This window comes from Castanea sativa, chromosome 11, assembly GCF_040712315.1.
Source record: "Castanea sativa cultivar Marrone di Chiusa Pesio chromosome 11, ASM4071231v1".
Lineage (NCBI taxonomy): Eukaryota > Viridiplantae > Streptophyta > Magnoliopsida > Fagales > Fagaceae > Castanea > Castanea sativa.
In genome coordinates this window covers 21897447-21922119 of record NC_134023.1, presented here as the reverse complement: position 1 = coordinate 21922119, position 24673 = coordinate 21897447, and the positions used below count along the sequence as shown (strand labels likewise).

Genomic DNA, 24673 nt, shown 5'->3' with positions numbered 1-24673 from the left:
TCGTGATCTTGGAGATACGTTTTTGTACAACGGTTGGTTGGCACTTTGTATGTACTTTTAATTGGTTTTAGGAGCAATGTTTGGTTTTTCTTTTTACAAAGAAAAATCGCTTTCAGTGTGCTAATTGAACAGTACCTATATTCTATCTTAGTTACATTGTAGTTTGAAAGAGTTGGCTGCTAAATTGTGTGGTGTAAATGAATTTGCGGTAAAATTTGATTACTGTGATTTATTTCATTTCAACATGTTGTATCCTGCTTGCTTAATCTTACTTTTTGAGTATATTCTTATTGGCCAGATTGTTAATTGTAATTTTTCTAGGCATATGTTCTTGTAGAAGTTAAATAATAAAAAAACCTTAACTTTTTGATCTGTTTTGTGTTTTGATTTTGAAAGAAAACGTGTTAGAGTAACGGCTGAAGAAGAGGTGGGTTACGGCAGAATAACGGTGGGTACCACAGGTGGGCAAAGTGTCAAGACTTAAACCACGGGTAGGCACATAGAATTAGAGGCAAACCACATGTGGGCAAAGTGTAATTATCCTTAAAAATAAAAATAAAAATTTTTTAAATAATTTTTTAATCGCTGCATCTTACCGCACTCGCACTCGCACTCACACCCGCACCCGAATCCAGCGAATCTGGAAACGCACCCATGCTCATAGAGTAAACTCCAAATTTCAATCTCCATTAAAACTGTTTTAAGTTGGTCAACTTGTAAAGTCAATTCTGCACTCCGCTCTGCTCTACTCTGTTCATACTTTGTTAGGCTTAAGTGTTCGTTTGGTAAAAATTAATTTTGCCAACTTATTTTACTATTCAGCTTATTTTTGCTACTATTCATGGGTCTCATTGCACTTTTTGGTACTATTCATAGGTTTTACTGTATTATTTCAGTTAACTTTTACCTTTATCTATAGTACTTTCAGCAAAAAAATTTCAATTTCAACAAAATAAGCGAATCCCAAATAGACCCTATATATGAATTGCAAAATTATGAGGTGGCATATATATAAACTAAATTTAAAGCACTAAGTGTGCATCGTTGAAAAATTAATTTATTTTCTTTTTATTTATATTGAGACAATAAAAAACCACCATAAGATGAAGAAAGCCTGGAAGGTGAGTTGGTGAGGGAATGAAAATGAATTGGAAATCCCAACTTGAGATTTAGCTTGAAACCAAAACTCATTATGTTTGTTGAAACCAAAAGGGAAGAGAAATTGGTATATATATACAAAGTCAAAACTCAAATTTGAGAAAAAATATTGATGAATTGATAATGGTGATGATGAAATAAAAATTAGACTGATGATGCACAAAAATCGCCAGTGAATTGATTGTCCACACGTGCGCCAATTAGGGTACCTAAAGGAATAAGAGATGAAGAACCAATAGATAGCACTAGTAGGGTGCCAGCCAAAGACCCTCCAAATGTTAAGTCAGTGATAGAAGAATCTCCAATAACTCAAAAGTGTAAGAGCTAGGAAATTTTGTTTGTACCTTGGAGAAGAGGAGACTCAGTACTTATATAGCGATGTAAAGCTGACTAAGATCCCATGAACGTATGAGCTTTCCTTGTAGGGAAGATATGGAGTTAATGTTCTGAGATCTTAGGGCTTTTCTTCTCATACTAGGGGGATACAAATATGTAGAAGGATCTTTGGACATGATGTGCAAGTTCTTTTTATATAGGGACGCATAAGTGGAGAGCATGCAAATAGTGTGGGCTAAGTGTAACCCACCGTTGGTATTGGATAGCTTGACAAGTGATTCCATACCTGATAGAAGAAATGGAAGGTGCTCTCATTGGCATCTGACCCGAAAGGGGGATCTCCAACTTGAAGGGCATCCTTATCTTGAAGGATGCTACAAACCCGAAGGATACTTTTATCCTAAAGGGCTAAATGAGATAGATAATTTCTTACTTAAAATATTCCCTATTAGCTACCCCTTATTCCGTATTCATCGAGATAACTGACGGGTTGCTAAATACGTCGGGATGACATGATCCATTAGTGGCTTGCCTCGAGCCCGTGCCATTTATGAGGGCAAAAGAGTCTTTTTATGGTGCACAAGTGACATGTGGCATTTCCTAATTGGGTGACACGAACAATCGCTTCATTTCTTGTACCTGTTCGCCCTATAATAGCTCAATGCACTAACTGACCTTATTGTTAATTCTTTTTGCTTTTTGACATCGTGTGGAGCTCTCATTTTCTCGTCAGTTTTTGGGATTGTTTGTTGCTTTTGAAGCCACCCGTTTCAATGATTTGTCCATCATTCTTCAATCGTCACCTCTATTGGGTAAGTCTTTATTCTTTGAACCTTTCTGTTTATTTACTTACTGTTGGAGTGGTTGTTGGTCCAATGTTTGGTTGTCCAACGAGTAGTTTCTTAGTTTTCATTTGTCGCTTGTAGGTGGGAGGATGTCAAATGATGGTTAAGTGACGAATGAATATTCTTCGTCTGTTTGTCTAGAGTCGGGCGACAACGAGGTTTCCTTGTAGGGAAACGAATCCATGGCCAACTACCTAGTTGGTTTTGAAAGGGAGCCATCGGCTAATCCATCCGAGGAGGATGAGGAAGTGGCCAGTCCATCAGGGCAAGTTTTAGGGAGTTCGTCCTCCCTAGGATCTTGGCGGTGAACGATTTTCCCCCTAAAATGATGAAAGAGGTCTTTTAGAAGGCTCTGTCCTTGCTTCCAAATTCCCGACGATGTCCCCATACAAAGGGCTCTTAGAGGGGAGAAGTGTTATTCGGGAGAGGCTGAGGACATTGTTTTTTACTAGGCTGCCTCTCAATGAGATCCATCGTCGACTAGCGAATTACCTGGGTATATCCGTCTGCCAAATATCTCCCAACGCATGGAGGATATTTCTTGGGCCAAAGTGTTGTGGGACCGGATGAGTGGAGGTCATCGTGGTCTTTCTCTCGACAAGTTCTTATATTGTTACAAGCCCCAACAAATTTTTGCGTCACAAGACTTTTATAATTTCATGTGTTGCTAAGTGTCATTGGAATTGGTATATGATATGCCTGATTCCAATCACAATTGGAAAAACAAGTATTTCTTTGTTCAAGGTTCCAACTGGGTGTGTAAACCTAACAAGTGGGAAATTATAGGTGAAGGTTACGATAATACCTAGGCAATAATGGACAAGTCTGGTGAGTCATCAGGTTGTCTTCCTTGTTTGTTCCATCGGTTTTATTCTATTCCTAATTTATTTGTTTTCATTTCTGTAGCCTAAACCTATTTGACGATATCACCTTAGCAAGAAAACTTTATTAATCATACTCTTGAGATCCCTATCAAACGATAAGGGTGGAAAGATCTTTTCACACTTGACAATCTCCAAGTTTTTTATGAGTGACCTGAATCGACAAACAAGGCTAGGCGTTTGGATGCTCAATCTCAAACTGTAAGTTTCTTTATATGTCTACTTTATTCGTCAGTTTTCTCAACTAACTCGGCATTATCATTGTTGTGTTTTCTTAGAGCTGGATGCTAGAAAGAAAAAAGCAAACGGAGATAAGAAAAGCGGCTACTCTCCGAGCTCCACAATCTGGGGGGTCGTCAGCTCCTCCGGCAAAAGTAGGTCAAAAGAGGAAACCCTTGAGCAACAGAGGTCATCCGAACAAGAACACTTTTGATACAGTGGACCATCTGGAGCAAGCAAAGATGGTCCAAAAAATGCAATCTCCCCGTCATGGCATAGGCAAAGGTCTTATGACATCTCAAGGTCCCAACGCCAATCCTCCTACCCCCCTGATGGTGAGAAACAAGGGGTTTACTGTGGGTAGTGCCCGTAAATTCGTCAGGGATGTGGACCTTGATGAGTGCTCAGAGCATGAAACTGAGGCCTTTGGTGACTTGGGTCTCCTTAACTTGACAAGGGTGAGTTTGGCTCCCTTTGTTCCCTTATATTTATTTATATACATACATACATACATATATATATATATATATATATATATATATATATATATATATATATAAAATTTTTAACAAGCCTAATCCTCTTGTCCATCTCATTTTAGGCCTTGGTGAGGATGAGGGCATGAAGTTTAACAACTGGTGCCCAGCCATCGAGTTTACCAAAAGGTCAATCCGTGGAAATGGGTAGCTGTCTTTCGGGCAAGCCCTGTTCAGATTGGTGAAATCTACACACATCCTCCATTTACCATTGACCTTTTTGACCATCACTATGTTAGCTAACTAGTCGGGGTTAGTATACTTTCCTGATGAATCTTGCATCCAGTAGCTTGCGAACTTCTTTTGTTATGGCTTTGTCCCTCTTATGGGTGAAAACTCTCTTTTTCTATCAGACAGGAGGGAAGGATAAGGAGACATTGAGCTGATGGACCATGATACTTTGATCAATTTCTGGCATGTCCTCATGGCTATAGGCGAAGGCGTCCAAGTTGTTTTTCATGAAGAATTTGAGCTCTCGACAGATCGAAGAGTCCGCTTGGGTGCTGATATAGGTGATTCTATCTAGGTGACTTTTTTCTAAAGAAATGTCTTCCAATTCCTTTATTGGTTCCACTATCACTTGTCGTACTTTGATATTCAAGGTCTATAAATGATCATCCATTTCCAGCATGGCTATGTAGCATTCACATGCTGCCATCTGATCCCCGTGCGCTTCTCCTATCCTGTATTCAGTCGGGAACTTAACAAGCAGATGGTAGGTGGAGGTGGCTGCTCTCCATGTGTTGAGCGTAGGTCGTCCAATGATGGCATTGTAAGCTGAAGAGCAGCCAACAACCAAAAATGTAATCTACTATGGGTAGGTGTTAATGGTGACTGGCAATGCGACTGACTCAACGGGGAACACCTTGGTTTTGCCAAACCCCATGAGTGGCGTGTTTAATGGTAGGAGCTGTTTCTTATCAATTCTCATCTGCTTGAAGGTGGGATAATAGAGTATGTCGGCTGAGCTCCCATTGTCCACCAACACCTTTAAGGTGGTATAATCAGCTACGAATAGGGTGATGACCAACGCATCGTTGTGTGAGTGATGGAGCTATCAGGCATCTTCTTTAGAAGGTAATGGGCATATTCTTTACCCTTGATAGCTTAGGGAGGCGACCGACGATTTGTACATTCTGCACCATGCGGAGGTAAGTCTTTCTTGTGTTTTTAGAAGACCTAGGCATTGTGGTTCCTCCTTCGATCACCCTTATTTCTTTGAGCAGAGCTCTCAGGCGTTCTTCTGCCCTATCATTGGGCTCTAGATCTCTAGGGGGGTTCCTTTCAACTCTCCTTCATTCGACGAATTGTTGTAGCTTTCCTTGTTTGAAGAGAGCTTATATCTTCTACTTCAAATCATAGCATTCAGAGGTGTTACGCCTATGGTCCCAATGGAAGCGACAATACTTATCCCTTGAGCACTTGTTAGGATCACTTTTCAACTTGCCTGGCCACCTGAGTGTTGAGTTGTCGCTTATTTGCATGAAAACTTGCTTGAGCAGGGTGTTCAGTGGGGTGAAATTGGTCATCCTTTGGGAAGGAGGTTGACCTCCTATCTTCCCTTTTGTCACTCGTCTGATTTCCTTCCACCATCCGGACGAGGGTTGTCCTATCTTTCCCTTTTCTTCAATCTGCCCACTCGGGCTATCATGGCATCTTTAGCATTCATATACTTAGTAGCTCTATATATCATGTCTGTCATTGTCTTCAGGTCATTCTTGTAGATAGAGAAAAGGAATTCCACATATTGGAGTCCATTAGTAAAGGCCATGACCAAGACCTTGTCGTTGGCTTCGCTAATCAAAAGGGCTTCCTTATTGAATCGAGTCGCATACGATCTCAGGCTCTCATATTCTTGTTGCTTGATGTTCAAGAAACATGTCGAGGACCTCTTGTAGCTTTGTTTGCCAATGAAGTGCATGATGAAGTACCCACTCAAGTCCTTAAAGGTTGAGACAAAGTTTGGAGTGATCTTGCTAAACCACACCCTAGCCGGCCCTTTGAGTGTGGTTGAAAATGCTCTGCACATTATCTTGTCGGGTACTCCCTGTAGGTGCGTTAGAGTTTTAAATGACAATAGGTGATCAAGTGGATCTTTCATCCTGTCGTATGCCTCCACCTAAGGCATACAAAATTTAGGCAAAAGGGGACAAGATGTGACATGTACCATAAAGGGAGAGTCAGTATGGTGGACTAGTTCATCCAAGTTGGTGGACACTCACCCCCTCATGGCATTTATCATCATGTTCATCTTATCTTTCATCATCTGCATATCTAGTGCCATGCCCATTGCGTTGCTCTCCAATTTTGACAAACAGTTAGCATCCTTCCATCGGTTGCACCTGCTGGCGACATTGCTTTCTTCTTGATCTTCCCTTTCATGTTGATCTCCTATTGGAAGGTGACTATCGTTGTGCTCGTCGTTTTGTTGTTCTTCATGTTGATTATTGTTCTGGGCACGATGCTTATTCACCAGGTTCATCTGATGTTTGAGCTCTTGATTTTGCTGGGTAAGTCGCTCAATGGCCGCTGCAAGGCTCTGTACTTGCCTCTACAAGGCATTGGAGGGGTTCCGAACTTTGGATTGGTGGTAGTCATTGATCGTGTCTGGACCATGCAATTCTTTGTCTTAGAAGCAGTGATATGGCCAATTACTCGTTCCCATAGACGGTGCCAACTGATAATGCACAAAAATTGTTAGTGAATTAATTGCCCACATACGCGTGTTGGGAAAAGCGTAGATTGTATTACATATAAAACATACGCAGTGGAAAATCAATAGATCTACTTCATTTGCAATAGATAACATATACTATGTAAATTTCAGAATTTAAGAATAAGAGAGTATATCTTGGTGTGGTGAAATTCAAAACCAAATATTAGAAGCACTCGAGAACACTTTTAATCTTCACTTCAATTCCACTTATGCCCAAGAAGTGTGATCTCTCAATCAATTTACACGTATGTATTCAAGGGAGAATAAGATAATAACTTACATTCACATACATGCCATTTTTTTTATTCCACACAAAATTCTGTATGTTTCTCTCCTTATATCTAATTGATTATCTAATTGGACTAGCCTTTTGGACCATTCCAATTGGGCTTTAGTATGTGGCTTGCAGTGGGACTAAAAGGGAACAAATAAGACTCTAGCTTTAATGGGCGTTGGGCTTATCTGTCAACTCTTGACAAGTTCAAAGTTACCATTAATTATATTTAATACCACTATATAAATATAATTGCACTCTAGGCCTTATTAATAAATTATATCACAAGACTTTATTATACATGTAACCCCTTCATTAAAATATTCATAGTAATACAAATTTATGAATGTTGACTGCCACTTTGAAGATTACTACATCTTATTCCTTGAGTACCCGGTTTAATCCATTAAGTTATTCATCAGATATTTATGAAATCCAATTTTATAAATATATACTTTAGTAATTTCTTACTAAAATAGTTAGATCTAACATTTTGAATAACCAAACCCATTAAACTTATCTCAAGGGAATATTTTATATTTCCGTTAGGAGATTATGAATTCCATCTTGAGAATATATGTTCCATCAACATTAAATGCGGTTGCTCAACATACTGAAGTTTTGATCGTGACTTTAGATCTCACTCTTGATATATCAAAGCAACTTACACTTCATGATCAGGTTCATTATTCTCTCAGGATTGAGAGTTCATGTACATAGAAGTCGTAAGATTTATTATTCATTTAACAGTTGTTAGTAGAATAGTAAATTTTACAGCGGTCCAGTTCAATATGTCTTAATTCTTAAAATATATCAACATATCAACTAGAAGTCTCCACTTCCATGATCAAGATAAATCATGTTAGTTGATATGTTATAATCTTCACAGATGAAATATCCAATTTCGTCACCGACTACGAACTAAAATTCTGAATTTACAAAGAACTTGTGATTTATATCTTCTGTGACTAAATCACATACTATGCATCTTATGGACTATATGATAATGTCCAAATATTCATGTTACCATTATTTTAGATAATAATTAAACAATTTTATTAGTCATAATATGATATCATACATAATGTCGTACATAACATCATACAATAGGATTTAAAGGGCACATATCCTAACAATCTCCCACTTGCCCTAAAGACTATTGTGCACTAATTTAACTCTCATTCTCTCCAAATGTGATTCAAAAGTCCTTTGGGGCAAGATTTTAGTAAAGGGATCTGCTAGATTATTTGCACTATCAATCTTTGCTACTATTTCATCTCCTCGAGCAACAATGTCGTGAATGATGTGGTACTTTCTTTCAATGTGCTCTCATTTCTTGTGATTCCTTGGATCTTTGGATTGTGCAACCACTCCACTATTGTCACAGAACAATGTGATAGGAACTTACTCAATTCTTACAATACTAAGATCGTAAAAGAATTTCTTAAGGCAAACAGCTTCCTTTGCCGCTTCACAAGTAGCAACATATTCAGCTTCCATGGTGGAGTCTGCAATACAAGATTGCTTAACACTCCTTCAACTTATGGCTCCACCTTCCAAGGTGAACACACAACTTGAAGTGGACTTTCTGAAATCAAGATCTAATTGAAAATTTGAATCTGTATAACCAATAAGTATCAAATCCTTACATCGGTAAATAAGCATATAATCTCTCGTTCTTCTTAGATACTTGAGAATGTGCTTTACAGCTTGCCAATGTTTAAGTCCTAGATTTGATTGATATTGGCTGCCATACCAAATGAATAACATAACTAAATAACAGATATCTAGACTAGTACATAGCATGGCATACATGAGAGTTCCCATTGCAGAAGCATAGGGAACTTGTCTCATCATATTTTGTTCCTCAAGAGTCTTAGGCCTTTGGCCATCAAACAGAGGAAATCCATGTCTAAAAGGAAGTAATCATTTTTTGGAGTTTTGCATGCTAAACCGTTTTAGAACCTTATCTATATATCCAGCTTGTGATAAGCCTAACATTCTATTATTTAGATCTCGGCAAAGCACTAGGAACATTACTACTTTATTGATGACATAACCCCTACATCATTTTCAATGAGTAGAATATCATCAATATAAAGCTCTAAGGACATTCTTTAACTCGATGTCTTTTGTACACATGATTTATCAAGATTTTGTTCAAAACCAAATGATTTGATTGGTTGATCAAATCTGATTTTTTATGATCTAGATGCCTGCTTAAGACGATAATTGGACATTTTAAACTTGCATACCATATGTTCTTGGTTCTTTGGTATGAAACCTTCCGGTTGCATCATATAGATTTTTTCTTCAAGATTGCCATTAAGAAATGTAGTATTGACATCCATTTGCCAAATCTCATAATCATAATAAGCAGCAATGGACAAGAGAATTCTACTAGATTTAAGTAGGGATGGCAATTTAAATCCGACCCGCGGATACCCGGTCTAGCCCGACCCTAATGGGCCGGGTTTTACCCGGTCCGATAAAGAATAGGGTCAGGTATGGATTTTAAAAAAAAAACCCGAAGCGGGTCCGGGTCGGGTCCGAGTTTTATCAAAAAAATCCAGACCCGACCCGGAACCCGACCCGGATAAATACCCGGTATATGAAATTACTAAAATACCCCTTATATATATATTTTCTGATTTTGTATGGGAAACCCTAATCTCTACTCTCTACTCTCTCACACTCACACCAGTGACCAGCCGCCTCTCACACTCAGCCCTGCGCCCCTGCCCTCTCGCCTCTCTCACACTCACAGCCAGCCGCCCTCTTGCCTCAGCACACAGCCCTCTCGCCTCAGCCCGCAGCTCTCGCCTCGCCTCGCCTCGCCTCGCGGCCTCGCGGCCTCGCCTCGCCTCGCCTCGCGGCCCGCCTGTGGATTCTTTGTCAGGTTGATTTGTGTAGCTGAATCTTATTGTTTCCTCGATTGATTCATTGGGTTCAAATTTGGGTTTTGTTGTGATGCCCATTTGGTGTAGCTGAATCTGATGGATTTGTTAAATGATTCAGCTGAATTTGGTTTTGGGTGGTATGCCCATTTTTGATTTGTGTAGCTGAACCTGATTGGTGTATTAATTCTGTTGGATTGGCTTTTTGTTCTAATGCTTTTGTGGTGGATTTTTTTTTTGGTCATTTTGGTATTTAAATGGGTTGCATTGGTTTTGAATTGAATTCTATATATTCTGGTACGGTGTAATTGATAATGATTCGTCTCACAAGTTTCATATTTGTTGGTACTTTATGTTGGTTTACTAATGACTTGTTGGAGTGTTTATATTGTTGAACATGTGAAATGAATAGACTCTTATCAGGAATTCAATTGTTTTGTTTGATTGAATTTGAGTATGAATTGAGAGTTGATATATATGTTTCCTTAATGATATATGCAAAAAATCGTGATTGGATGATCACTGCATGTTCTTTTTTTGGAGATGGGCCGAAGTTATCTCAATTGTTGGCAAAATGAAAATGGCAATCATGCTTACTTCCCATTTACTTCGTTTTGCAGCCTCAGCACAGATTTGAGGTAATGATTGTTTTTGCCTTTTGAAAAGCTCAGCTGGGTTTGATTTGGTTTTGTTCAATTTTGTCATGTTTTGGTTTGTGATTATTGTTTATGATCTGGGTTGTGGTTGTTGAGGAAATTTTTTCAGAACAGGGAAAAAAGATTGGTTGGGCTAAATTTGGTTGGCCTCGCGGCTTAAATTTTTTTTTTTTTGGTTGGGCTAAATTTGGGCCCAATAAGTTAAACGGGGCCCGCGGGGCCCGGCGGGGCGGGTCTGGGCCCCGAGAAAAAACCCGATTATTATTCGGGCCGGGTCCGGGTTTCGGGTATTGGCCCGCGGGTCGGGTCCGGGTATGCAAAAACCCGGCCCGAACCCGACACGTTGCCATTCCTAGATTTAAGCATGATTATTAGCGAAAAAGTTTCCTTATAGTCAATACATTCTTTTTGTGTATACTGTTTCGTCACTAGCTTTACTTTAAAGGTTTCAACCTTTTCATCTATCCCTCTCTTCTTCTTGTAAACCTATTTGCAACCAATATGTTTAATGCCATTAGGCACCTTTACAAGGTCCTATACTTGATTGGAATACATTGAATCCAATTTAGATTTCATAGCTTTGACCTAATGATGTGCATCTATATCTTTCATTGCCTCTTCATAAGTGTAAGGATCAGATTCAACAATTTTTAAGATAGCTTCATAAGTTTCTCCTAGACCTATAAATCTTATAGCTGGCCGAACAATTCTCCCACGACAACGAGGTACCTATGTATTAGTCATCTCATGAGTAGAATCTTGTGGTGTATCTAATACAGTCACATCATCCCTTATTTCATTCATTGGTTGTTCAATTACAGGTTCATTTATTTCAGGCAAGACAACTTTACTTCTAGGATTAAAATTATTCACATAATTATCCTCCAAAAATTTAGCATTTGTGCTAACAAATACTTTGTTATCTTTATGATTATAGAATAAATAATCTTTAGTTTCGTTTGAATACCCTAAAAACATGCATATTTCTGTTTTTGCTTCCAACTTATCAGACTTTCCTTTCAACACATTTGCTGGATATCTCCAAATGTGGAGGTATCTCATACTAGGCTTATGCCCACTCCACAATTCCTTAGTTGTGTTGGGAACTGATTTTGATGGAACTAAATTTAAAATATGCATTGCAGTTTTTAGGGCATATCCCCAAAAGGAAATTGGTAAAGTTGAGTAACTCATCATAGACCTAACAATTTTCAAAAGAGTCTTGTTCCTTCTCTCTACTACACCATTTTTTTGGGGAGTTCTAGGTGTAGTCAATTGAGATACAATCCCATTTTGAGTTAAGTAATCCTTGAAATCCCCAAGAAGATATTTATCACCTTGATCAGATCGAATGGCTTTTATGCATTTACCTAATTGATTCTCAAATTCAGCCCTAAACTCTTTGAACTTTTCAAAGGTTTCAGACTTCCTTCTCATTAGGTACACATAACTATATCTTGAGTAATCATCCGTAAAAGTGATAAAGTACTCATAACCTCATTTTGCTTGGGTTGACATAAGACCACATACATCTGTATGAACTGATTCAAGCAAACATTGGGCTCTTCTACCTTTTGCATTAAAAGGTCTTTTGGTCATTTTACCCTCCAAATAAGATTCACAAACTGGAAATCCATCAAAGTCCAATGGCTCTAAGAGTCCATTTTTGATTAGTCTTTGAATTTTGTTTGAATTAATATGACCCAAACGTAGGTGCCAAAGATATGAATCATTAGTGGAAGGAAACTTTCTCTTTAATAATTTTACATGAGAGTTATAATCTAATTTAGAATTGTATAATTCATGCTTATCATGAGTTAAAATATAAAGACTATCAACAATATTGCTAAAACAGATAAACACTTCATCCTTCTTTATTACAACATTGTCTTTCAGGATAACATAATATTCATGTCTACCTAAATAAGTTGCAGAAATTAAATTCCTACGAATATTAGGTACATACAAACAGTCTTCCAATATGAAAACTCTAGAATCAAAACACAAATTAAATATTCCAACGGCTACAATTGGAATTTTGCTCCCATTAACCAAAGTAAGAAACATTTCCCTTCCATTCAGCTTTCTGGTCTCCTGAAACCCCTGTAAAGAATTGCAAATATGATTAGTACAACTTGAATCTACACACTAGGAATCCATGGGATTCTGTACCAAACATGTTTCAAAAAGGAATGAACTTTTCATACCCATATTCTTAGCAGCTTTGAATTTTATACAATTCTTTTTCCAATGACCTTTCTCGCCACAATAGAAACATTTTCCTTTGGCGTAGTCCTTTTTCTTTACCTTGTTGGTAATTCCTAAGGCAATTTGTTTACCATTTTACTTGGTGAAGTCCTTCTTCTTCTTCTTTTTTCCGTTGCCTTTCGACTTAGGTTGAGAAGAATAAGCTTCAACCATATTAGTATCAACACTAAATGTACCAAGAATGCCTTCCGCCGCCACCAACTTATTCATTAATTCAGACAATGTATAAATTTTTTTGTTCATATTATAATTAAGTTTGAATTCTTTGAATGATTCTGGTAGTAATTGGAGTACCATATCCGCTCGGAATTCCCCATCAATATCAGCATCTAAAACCTCCAGTGTATTCTAATGAGAGATCATCCTAAGACAATGCTCCCTTACTAAAGTACCTTCAGCTTTTTTGGTATTATAAATATGTCTCATAGTTTCTTGCCTAGTAGAAGAGCCTTGCTCATCAAACATCTCCTTCAGACTTAACATTATGTCTGAAGCTAGTTCTACATCCTACATTTGATGCTGTAGAACATTTGAAATAGATGCTAGGATATAGCACTTGGCAATCTCATTAGATTTTTTCCAACGATTATATCACTATTTTTCCTCAAGAGGAGCATCTGATGATGGAAAATTAGGATAATGTTGACTAAGAACATATTTGTGCTCTTCAGCAGTAAGAACAATGTCCAAATTTCTTTTCTAGTTAACATAGTTGGATCCAGTCAGTTTGTTTTTTATTAAGAATAGCAATAAGTGGGCTAAAAGATACCATGATTTAAATTTGAAAATAATAAACATGAATATAATAAGTAAACCAGACATTATCAATTTAGCATATAAATATATATTATGGAACCTTAATAAAACCATAACATAAAATATGCAACGACAACCCAATCCATGTCTATAATTTCTTGGTAGCAAGTATTATAAACATCATGATTGATTGAAAACCATTCACATTATTAGTGCTATCATGATAACTCTTATCAAACACTAATAATATGTCGTATTAATTTTAGCCTTTAAGTTATAATGACATAGTTCCTTTAGGAGGTTAACATTACACTTAGTCTAGTGTACACCATTATCTAGAATCATGTGTAGCCACATTTTATCTCCCTTATAGTGTTTAAACTTGTAGTACCATAAAACAAAATACCCTCTTTTGGGATCGTGAGACATATACGCTAAGACGAGGTGTTTGTTCACACTATTTTAAACGGGTAAGTTCAATCTTGTAGTACTATGGAGTAAACACCCTCCTTTGGGATCGTAAGGCATATACGCTAAGACGAGGTGCTTACCTACACTACTATGAATCGATAATAGAGGCCGTGAGATCCAACCTTTGTATCTTTCTCCCACTATATATTTGAAAAAACAGTTTTTAATTAGAAATAGTGTGTAATCTCATCACACATAGCCTTGCACTTCATCTATGTTTTAACACTTAGTAAAATTTCAAAAATCAGTTCATTCGATCGGTCAAAGGTATTTCTCGATCGATCGAAATCTTCATTGAATCCATTTCAAAGTTTCGGGATGACTTGATCGGTTCTCGATTCCTATTCGATTGATCGAAAAAGAATATTCGATCGATCGAAAGGAATTCTTGATCGATTGAAAAATTGAGAAAATTTATCACAAAGTCTCGGGTTGACTCGATCGATTCTTGATCGCTACTTGATCGATCGAAAAAGAACATTCGATGGATCGAAAGTGATTCTCAATCGATCGAAACTTGTGAAACTAAAATTTTTCAAATTTTCTGGTAACCGTTTTTGATGTTTCACTTGAACAAAACATAGTATCTTGATCACATCAAAAAAAGATCGAGATCAAAACTGAATTCCATTGATGCTATAGCCTTAAAGTTCAATGTAACAAATTTAATATCAAACTTAAACAACATCATAACATCAATATTAGTTTTTATCAAACAATAATTTCAATAACCATCAGAAAATTGATTGTAGAATCTTCTAACATCATGAAATTGCTATCTTTGATTCCAAAACTCACAAAAAATGTTATACAAATTTGAAATGCAAGACCGCTCTCATACCAATTATTGGGAAAAGCATAGTTTGTATCGCACATAAAACATACGTAGCGGAAAATCAACGGATTTACTTCATTCGCAATAGATAACATGTACTATGTAAATTTCAGAATTTAAGAACAAAAGAGCATACCTTGGTGCGGTGAAATTCAAAACTAAAGATTAGAAGTACTCGGGAACACTTTTAATCTTTACTCCAATTCCACTTATGCCCAAGAAGTGTGGTCTCTCAATCAGTTTACATATATGTGTTTAAGGGAGAATAAGATAATGACTTACATTCACATACATACTATTTTTTTTATTCCACACAAAATTATGTATGTTTTTCTCCTTATATCTAACTGATTATCTAATTGGACTAGCCTTTTGAGCCATTCCAATTGGACTTTAGTATGTGGCTTGGAATAGGACCAAAAGGGAACAAATAAGACTCTAGTTCCAATGAACCTTGGGCTTATCTGTCAACTCTTGACAAATCCAAAGTTACCATTAATTATATTTAATATCACTATATAAATATAATTGCAAAATTTTATTATATATGCAACCCCTTCATTAAAATACTCGTAGTAATACAAAGTCATGAATATTGATTGTGACTTTGAAGATTACTACGTCTTAATCCTTGGATACACAGTTTAATTATTTAAGTTATTCATCATATATTTATGAAATCTAATTTTATAAATATATACTTTAGTAACTTCTTACTAATGTAGTTAGACCTAATTTTCTGAATAACTAAATCCATTAAACTTATCTTAAGGAAATATTTTATATCTTCGTTAAGAGATTATGAATTTCATCTTGAGAATATATGTTCCATCAACATTAAATGCGGCTGTTCAATATACTGAGGTTTTGATCGTGACTTTAGATCTCACTCCTGATATATTAAAGTAACCTACACTTCATAATCAGGTTCATTATTATCTCAGGATTGAGAGTTCATGTAAATAGAAGTTGTGAGATTTATTATTCATTTGACAGTTGTTAGTAGATTAATAAATCTTATAATGGTTCAGTTCAATTTAACCCTTAAAACATATCAACTAGAATTCTTTACTTCCATGATCAAGACAAATCATCTTAGTCGATATGTTATAATCTTCGTAGATGAAATGTCCAATTTCATCACCAATTACGAGCTAAAATTCTGAGTTTACAAAGAACTTGTGATTTATATTTTCAGTAACTAAATCACATAAATCACATCCTATGCATCTCATGGACCATATGATAATGTACAAATATTCATATTACCATTATTTTAGATAATAACTAAATAACTTTATTAACTATAACATAATATCATACATAATGTCATACATAGCATCATATAATAGGATTTAAAGGGCACATATTCTAATAATGCACTAATTAGGGTACTTGAAGAATAAAAGTTGAAGAATCAATAGAGAGAACTAGTGGGGTGCCGGCCAAAGACCCTCGAAGGTTAAGTCAATGATAAAAGAATCTCTAATAACTCAAAAGTGTAAGAGCTAGGAAATTTTTTTTATGTACCTTGGAGATGAGGAGACTCAGTGCTTATATTGCAGTGTAGAGCAAACCAAGATCCCATGAATTAATGATGAACAAAAATCGGCGGTGAACTAATCGTCCACATGCGCACTAATTAGGGTACTTGGAGAATAAGAGATGAAGAACCAATAGAGGTTATTGGCAGGGTGCCGATCAAACACCCTCCAAATGTTAAGTCAGTGATAGAAGAATCTCCAATAATTCAAAAGTGTAAGAGCTAGGAAATTTCTTACGTACCTTAGAGAAGAGGAGACTTGGTGCTTATATTACGGTGTAGAGTTGACCAAGATCCCATGAACTGATGCTGCACAAAAATCTTCAGTGAATTAATCATCCATATGCGCGCCAATTTGGGTACTTGAAGAATAAGAGATGAAGAACCAACAGAGAGCACGGGTAAGGTACTGGCCATAGACCCTCTGAAGGTTAAGTCAGCGATAGAAGAATCTCCAATAACTCAAAAGTGTAAGAACTAGGAAATTTTTTATGTACTTTGGAGAAGAGGAGACTGTAGCGAAGTAAAGTTTACCAAAATCCCATGAATGCAGGATCTTTCCTTGTAGGGAAGATATGGAGTTAATGTTCTGAGATCTTAGGCCTTTTCTTCCTATACTGGGGGATACGAATATGTAGAAGGATTTGTGGATTTGGTGTGCAAATTCTTTCCATATAGGGATGCACAAGTGGAGAACACACAAATGGCGTGGGGCTAAGTGTAATCCACCATCGGTATTGGATGGTTCGACGGGTGATTCCATACCCGATGGAAGAAATGGAAGGTGCCCTTGTAGGCATTTGACCTGAAGGGGGATCTTTAACTTGAAGGACATCCTTATCCCGAAGGATGCTACAAACGTGAAGGATACTTTTATCCTAAAGGGAAAAAGGAGATAGAGAATTTCTTAGTTAAAATATTTCCTATCATAGACTTTACAGGAAAAATGAACATGAAGAAATTACACATGTATGCTTTGAATCTACTACCATCATAATTGAAATTTTAGGGGAAAATAAATAAAATCAAAATATATCAATTAAAAATCACACAATATTCTCCCCAAAAATCAAGTTGTTATATTTAACACGCAGAAATATAAACTAAAACAACATGCTAACAACATCAACAATGGCATCATGAACCAATGGTATTGGTTCATTCATTGAAACATGATCCAAACACCATAGACAGATAAAAAAGAAATATATAACCCAAAAAATCAATACTTCATGAATATCGGTTCTATATAAGTTTACATTTGCTAAATTCATGAAGATATAATGGATTGGGTAGAAATTTCCCTAGAGAATGACCTTTAAATATATACTAATGAAAGGAAAATAAATGTCTTACCGTGAAAGAAAAATAAAATCATTAAAGGAGTTAACACAGTATATTTGGGTCCAAACAAATAATAAACTTTTAGTTTAAGTTGTGTCTCTCTATCTTATGTTAAGGTGTTATCTCCTTGGCTTTGTTGATTTTATTGTAACATGAATCTTGGGTAGTATTTGGTTTGCAGGGTCTTAGATTGTTTGGATTGTTATTTTCTTGGGTAAATTCCAAACAAATACCCTGAGGTTTGGGCTAATAGCAATTAGGTCCATGACTTCTCAAAACTAACCAACTTAGTCCCTAAAAGACAACTTTGTCCCTAAATAGCTAAACATTGTTTTTTATCTCTTCCCTTTCTCTTCTCTCCGACTCTCTTCTCTTGTCCCTCTCTCTCTCTCTCAAACCCAATTGATCTCCCTCTCTTCTCTCTTGTTCCTCTCTCTCTAAATTTTCTTTACTTGTTAGGTTCGGATGATTTGGGAGTGAGTTTGAAAAATGAGATTTTAGGTATATTGTTTGAAAATGGAGTTCCTAACACTAGTGAAGGCTTATGGGTTTTGCAGGTGACCAAGTTTAGGGGAGAGAGAGGAGCGGAAGAGAAGAGAGTTAGAAGAGGTAGGCATCAGTGTTTAGCTATTTATGGATAAAGTTATCTTTTAGGGACTAAGTTGTTAGTTTTGAAAATTCTTGGACTTAGTTGGTATTAGCCTAAACCTTAGAGTAGTTATTTGGAATTTACCCTAGATTCTTTTTATCTTTGATCATTAGAATCATATTCTTGAAATATAAGATTAGTTCTCCCAAGATATCTAAGACCAAAATATCTTCTAAAATCTCTAAAATGACAACAATATCCCTCAACCTCCCAAATAATCCCTAGATTTTTGAAATGACCAAAATATCATTTGAAACCTTTAAAAAAGAAAACCAAAATCTCCAAAGAGACCAAAGAGCACCTAAAATCTTCAAAATGACTAAAATATTCCCATAATTATCATAATGACCAAAATATCCCTAAAAATAAAAGGATCATAATAATCCCCAAGATCTCCAAACTAACTATGGTTTTTAAAATGGTAACGAACCATCCAATTCAACAATAGACAGCCCACCTCCCAGATTCTGTCCAACATGATAACCATTAAGACTAGCTATTATATTTATTTTTCTTTTAGTGCATTAAAAGTTTTTATTTTATTATATCACATTTCTTTCAATCAATGTTTATTTTTAGATAAATTTATTTATGATTTAGGAATTGTACTTTTACACGTAAATGCGCTATTTATGAATTTAATTTTAAAATGGGCTTATCATAGATTAAATCAGTTTCTACTTCTTCTTTTTTTGAGTAAACAATAATACTTATTAGAACATACACGAAAATAATAATATTTAGTGTTCTAAACTGGGTTTATAATACATTACATAATCAAAGTACAACTACAAAAGGGTCTAACCTTTGTAGTTGTAGACTAAGGTTATAAACAAATCAGTTTCTACTTGATTAATTAACACAACTTTTTTATATTTGCTTATGATTTATTATTTTCTAGGGTAAACTATGTATTTAGTTCATATCTTTTATACGATATTTCAATTTGATCTCTAGCCTTTTAATTTTCTCAATTTGGTTCCTAACCTTTCAGTGTCGTATTAATTTTGTCATTGCCATTATCTCTTGGATAGAAATTATTAATGTGGCAAATGACTAAAATAAAAAAAATAATTTACTTTGATGTGGCAATAAAATAACTTTTTATTTTGGCCATTTGTCACATCAGAATTTCTATTTAAGAAATAATGGCAGAGACTAAATTGAAACGACACTAAAAGGTTAGGGACCAAATTGACAAAATTAAAAGGTTATGGACCAAATTAAAATATGATGTAAAAGATAGAGATCAAATACTAGCTTATCATATTTTCTATTAACCTTATTAAAATCGTTAAAATTCATTTGAAAGTTGTTCAAATTTCCTTAGACATTTCTTAGTCAATTTTGCTATTTTTTACAACTTATTTATATATATATATATATATATATATATATATATATATATATATATATATATATATAAATGGGATATAATAATATATCCCATCTATATCCCATTATAAATGGGATATAATAATTATTATATCCCATACATACATACATACATACATACATATATATATATATATATATATATTAAAAGCCAAAACTAAGAGAAAAATCCAATTAGATTTCAAATTAAAATTTAATTAGAGTCTAATTTTGAGTCACATGTCCCATTTAATCTAAATTTTTAAAATTTTGTTTCAAGTGAGTTAATTCAGTGTAAAAATTGGATTTCAATTAGAGTTTAATTTTGAACCACGTGTCTCATCTAATTTAATTTTTTTTTAAATTTTTGTACCAAGTGAGTAACTTCAGTGTTAAAAACAAGTAGTCTAATATTAATAAATCATAAAAAAATATGATCATATATCTAACTTTATTTATAAAATTAGAGGAAGAGAGAGTTTGAATGATTTTATATTTATGAGCCTTTTTTTTTTTGCGTAACTAAAAATAATTCAAATTTATAGGTTATTTATGTAATATAGCATGATTATGTAGAGTCCATTACTGATGAACACATATTTTGATTAAACTATTTCTATTCAAATATTTTGTATGCGAAGATTTTGAACGTAATAAATTGCAATTGAGCTGAACGATCCCATACACCTATCTCAATTCAATTTATCTAGGAGATACTATTAGACCAATTTATTCTTTTATTTTGTGTTATATTTAGTAGAAGTTTATGAATAGTGATTGTGAATTGATATTGTATATGTAACTTGAATGATGGTAATATTATGCTTATTTTAAGTGTTATCGGGCATATGTTTTAACCAGGATAATGTAATAAGTGCAAGTATATGTTTTAAAGGTATATGTGTTAATGATATAACAATATTTTTCAATATGTATATCTTATAAAAAAAATATTCTTCAAAGGTTAATTTATTTGTAATGTATTAATATTAACAAGTATTTTTTTTTTTAAATGTAAACAAAATTTTTATTTTCCTAAAATAAAAAATGAAAAGGATTTCTTTAATTTTATTTCATGTTGCATCAAATGCCATAAAATAATTTTCAAAGCATTTTTTGAAATATAATCAAATACACGAAAATAAAATGTTTTCCCTAAAAAGTTTATAGTTGAAAACATTTTAATTCGTAAATCATTTTTAAAACAAAGAAAATGTAACCGAATGCACCTATGTTTGATTGTAGGGAAAAAAGTGTCAGCAAAGAAAAAACAGAGGGTATATTTACTTTGTTTTTTTCCTATAGAGAAGGAAAGATAACATATACCATGTTTTATAGATTGACTTTTAAATCCTCATATAATAAAATAAAGTGTGGTGATAAAAAATAAATAAAGGTAAAAATGTAAACTCTAACCTCTAAATTTGATCATAATTCATTTAAGGCCTCCAACTTTTTTTTTTTCAATTAAGTCCTCTAATTTTCAAACTTATTGAATTAAAGTCTCTCTGTTAGTGAGTTTCCATTAACTCCACATTCTTAGAAATTTCCAAATTAAAAAAAAAATCAATTAACTAATAAAATGAAACAATATTTTAATTTTTTTTTAAAAAACTAACAAGTTGAGTTAAAGACATGAACCAATTGAGAAAGCTCTCATAGTTGCTGTACGTTACGAGCTTCCCCAGGCCTATTTGGACCTTTGGCCTAGAACTCAAACCTGACGCACGACCCATGGGCCCAACCTTCTTATCTGGAAACCTGGTCCCAAATCGGGTGGAACCATGAGGCCAGGCCTCATACTGTTTTGCTGAACCCACAAGCCATTGAGCAAGCCATTGTCATACACACACATCATCATTGTTCGTAGCTTGGGAATTGTTTGGCAAAACGCATCTCGGGCAAAAGCGTGATTGGTCGAAACGTAGTATCCCGATTACAAGGTACCACCTTTATACACTGCTGAACATTCATTCTGAGGTGGGGAGCTATTCTCAATGCCATTCTTACTGCATCCCACTCCCAACTAAAACACCCACTTTGCAACGATAACACTGGACCATCAATACCACTAACGGCTAGAGTAATCATAACTCACCGCCAACCATAAGGCTATAAATATGAGAAACTTAGGAAAAAAAGGGGACTTAGGAGAGGGGGGAAAGGGGAGTCAAAGGGAAAGGGGAGTGAAAGAGAAAGGAGGGTGAAAGAGAAAAGAGAGTGAAAGAGAAAAGAGAAAAAGGGAAAATAGTAAGAAGGGTGGTAGCAGCGAAGATAGCATACTTGGGAGAGAGAAACAACCATATCGAGTCTCTACATCACGAACTACCCAAAGTAGGAAATCCAAAACCCACATTATAAATAGGTTGTGAGCCCAAGTGAAAGTCGGCCCATCCACATCACTTTTGGCGCACACAGTTGCGATTTGCGAAGTTTAAATGCAACTTTGCTTGCGTGTTCATACTATTAGAAATCAACACTACCTCTCTTACCAAAATATTCTCTCTCGTTACTATTGCTTTATTTGGAATTCTCTATATTACATTCGTTATTGTGTAATGATTGTCAATGCACACTCTTTATTACACATCTCATTATAAACACATTGCCACATGAACTGAAACTTTGTCTTTAAAACATGATTTCACAATTTTAAGTAAAATCGTGTTTTAAAAAATGATTTAAAAAGAGAGTGTGTACAGAGTGTGCAATATCAAATTTGTCATAATATTTTTTGTTTCTCCTTTTTCCTTTAGAAGCCTCCTTACATAATTAAAGTTTAGCCACAAATTTCTAAGTTGTCTAGAAGTTTGGTGAAAGATAATTATTGTTAGTAAAAGAATGTACCAGAACATTTAAGGTAGGTGACTTTAAGGTTTTGTTTGGTTAGGGTGCTTATGGGAGGAAGAAAAAGGGGAGGGGAAAATAGGAGGAAATTTGAATAGTGACCTTATTTGGTTGGGGGGTTGATTTTGGTAGGGATAAAGTATTTTTTCCTTGAGCCCACCATTTTGGAGTGCTTTTTTTTTCTTTCCAAATTGGGGAGAAAATGGGGAAGAAAGAGGGCTTAGATGTGAATTTACCCATTTGCTCCTCTCATTCCTCCACATTAGTTTTAATTTTATTCTTATATACCATTATTCTCTTTAATATAATAGGAGCATAAGAGTAAATTTCTATATATACAATTTTCTATCGTCGCATTTTTTTTCTCAACTAAATAAAGGAGTTTTCCATCCTTCCATATTTTAACCCCTAAAACCAACTTGAACCATGTATATAAATAAGGGGTGTGGTGCTCATTTGGTGTGTGAATGCGTAAGCACCAATTCCTAGCATGAGTGTCCAAGTGTCCATACAAAAGTGAGTGTGTTTACACCATGTTTGGTTGTAACTGAGAGAAGTGAAAAGAAGAGAAAGGATTAAGGGAAAAGAATGGAAAATAAAATGTTTCTCTTTTGCATGTTTGGAAAGAGTGGGGAAGGGAAAATAAAAGATGTTTAATCTAGGTATGTATTTTACTTAAATAACCCCATTAACATAAAGAGTGTATATGAAAGGTGATGGACAAAATTGAAATTTTATATATCATTAGCGGTGGCCCTAAAACTTGACGCTTTTTTTAATTAGCTTTCTCCTCCTTTCCTCCCTCCCAATTGGAGTGGATGACAAATGTGGGCCCAAATGAAAAGTTACTCTCTATTTTCTCTATTTTTCCTTCCTCTAACGCCAACCAAACAAGGAAAAATGTAATGTCACTAAAATTTTCTTTTTCTTCTCCTCTCTTCTTCCTTTTCCTAACAAAGCCTTAGAGTATTCACATTGGTGGTGCTAAAATAGCTAAAATGCTATTTTAGCACTTAAAAAGCATGCTACATTGGTGGTGGTGGTAAACTTAAAAATTTATACAAACTAACTAAAGTTTATTGTAGCAAAAAGTGATTAAAAAAAAGTTTATTCCTTGAGGGTTACATCTTCTCATTCCACAAAGTTATAAAAAAAAAATTAAAGAAAGAATATTTAAATGAAGTGATATAAAAGTAAAATTTTGATGTTAAGTGTATTGTAAAGTGAGGATTGAGGTGTTCATATGAGCCTACTATGTGAAGTGAGTTCAAGTGAGTAGGTGTGTGTCTTATAAAAACTCTAATGTTGGAAAAGTGCAAAAGGCAAAAGTTGCCTGTGTGTGTTTAAGGGTTATGTGCGTTTAGGATTTTTTTTTTTTTGAGTAAAGGAAATTTATTAGTTTACATGAATAGTATATCGTTTACAGTATTCATTGTAGGCAAAAATGTCTAACATTTGCCACATTGGAAGAAAGTAGATAACATTTGTCACAATTTTTTTCTTATAGTTTACACTTTATATATGGTAGGTACTATATATATATATATAACCAAAGTCAAGAAAAAATACAATTAGATTTTAAATTAGATTCTAATTGTTGTCTAATTTTGCATCATGTGTCCTATTTAAGTTTTTTTTTTTTAAAAATTTTCTTTTAAGTGAGTTAATGTTATGCAACAGACGAAGAGTTTAATGTAAATAAACCATCAAAAATCCCAAAAAGAAGAAGTAAACCTATGTGTATATCCAAAAAAAAAAGAAAGTAAAACTCATCTATATGTCTATGGCTTAAAAAAAGTGAACTCTTACGCTAGATATAATTTGAATCTATATATATATATATATATATATATATATATATATATATATATATATATATATATATATATATATATATATATGTATGTATGTATAAATATAATTGTAATTATTTTTACTTGTACCTTGTTTATGCACATGTTATACATTAGTATAAACTAATGTCAACTAATGATTGTCTGTGTAACTATATAAAAACTTGTCTTCGTTTAAAATAAAGATTTGTTTTGGGGTTCTTGTAACAAAATCC

At 34.7% G+C, this 24673-nt stretch overlaps 1 protein-coding gene across 1 annotated transcript in view; it reads left to right on the top strand.

Moving 5' to 3' along the window:
- The window catches only part of LOC142614507 (uncharacterized), a 36409-nt gene that overhangs the window by 4233 nt on the left and 7503 nt on the right, over positions 1 to 24673 (top strand). The window contains exon 2 of the mRNA XM_075787032.1: positions 18293 to 18344. The gene's annotated coding sequence lies outside the window, so the exon portion shown is untranslated. The remainder of the gene's footprint in view (positions 1 to 18292; positions 18345 to 24673) is intronic.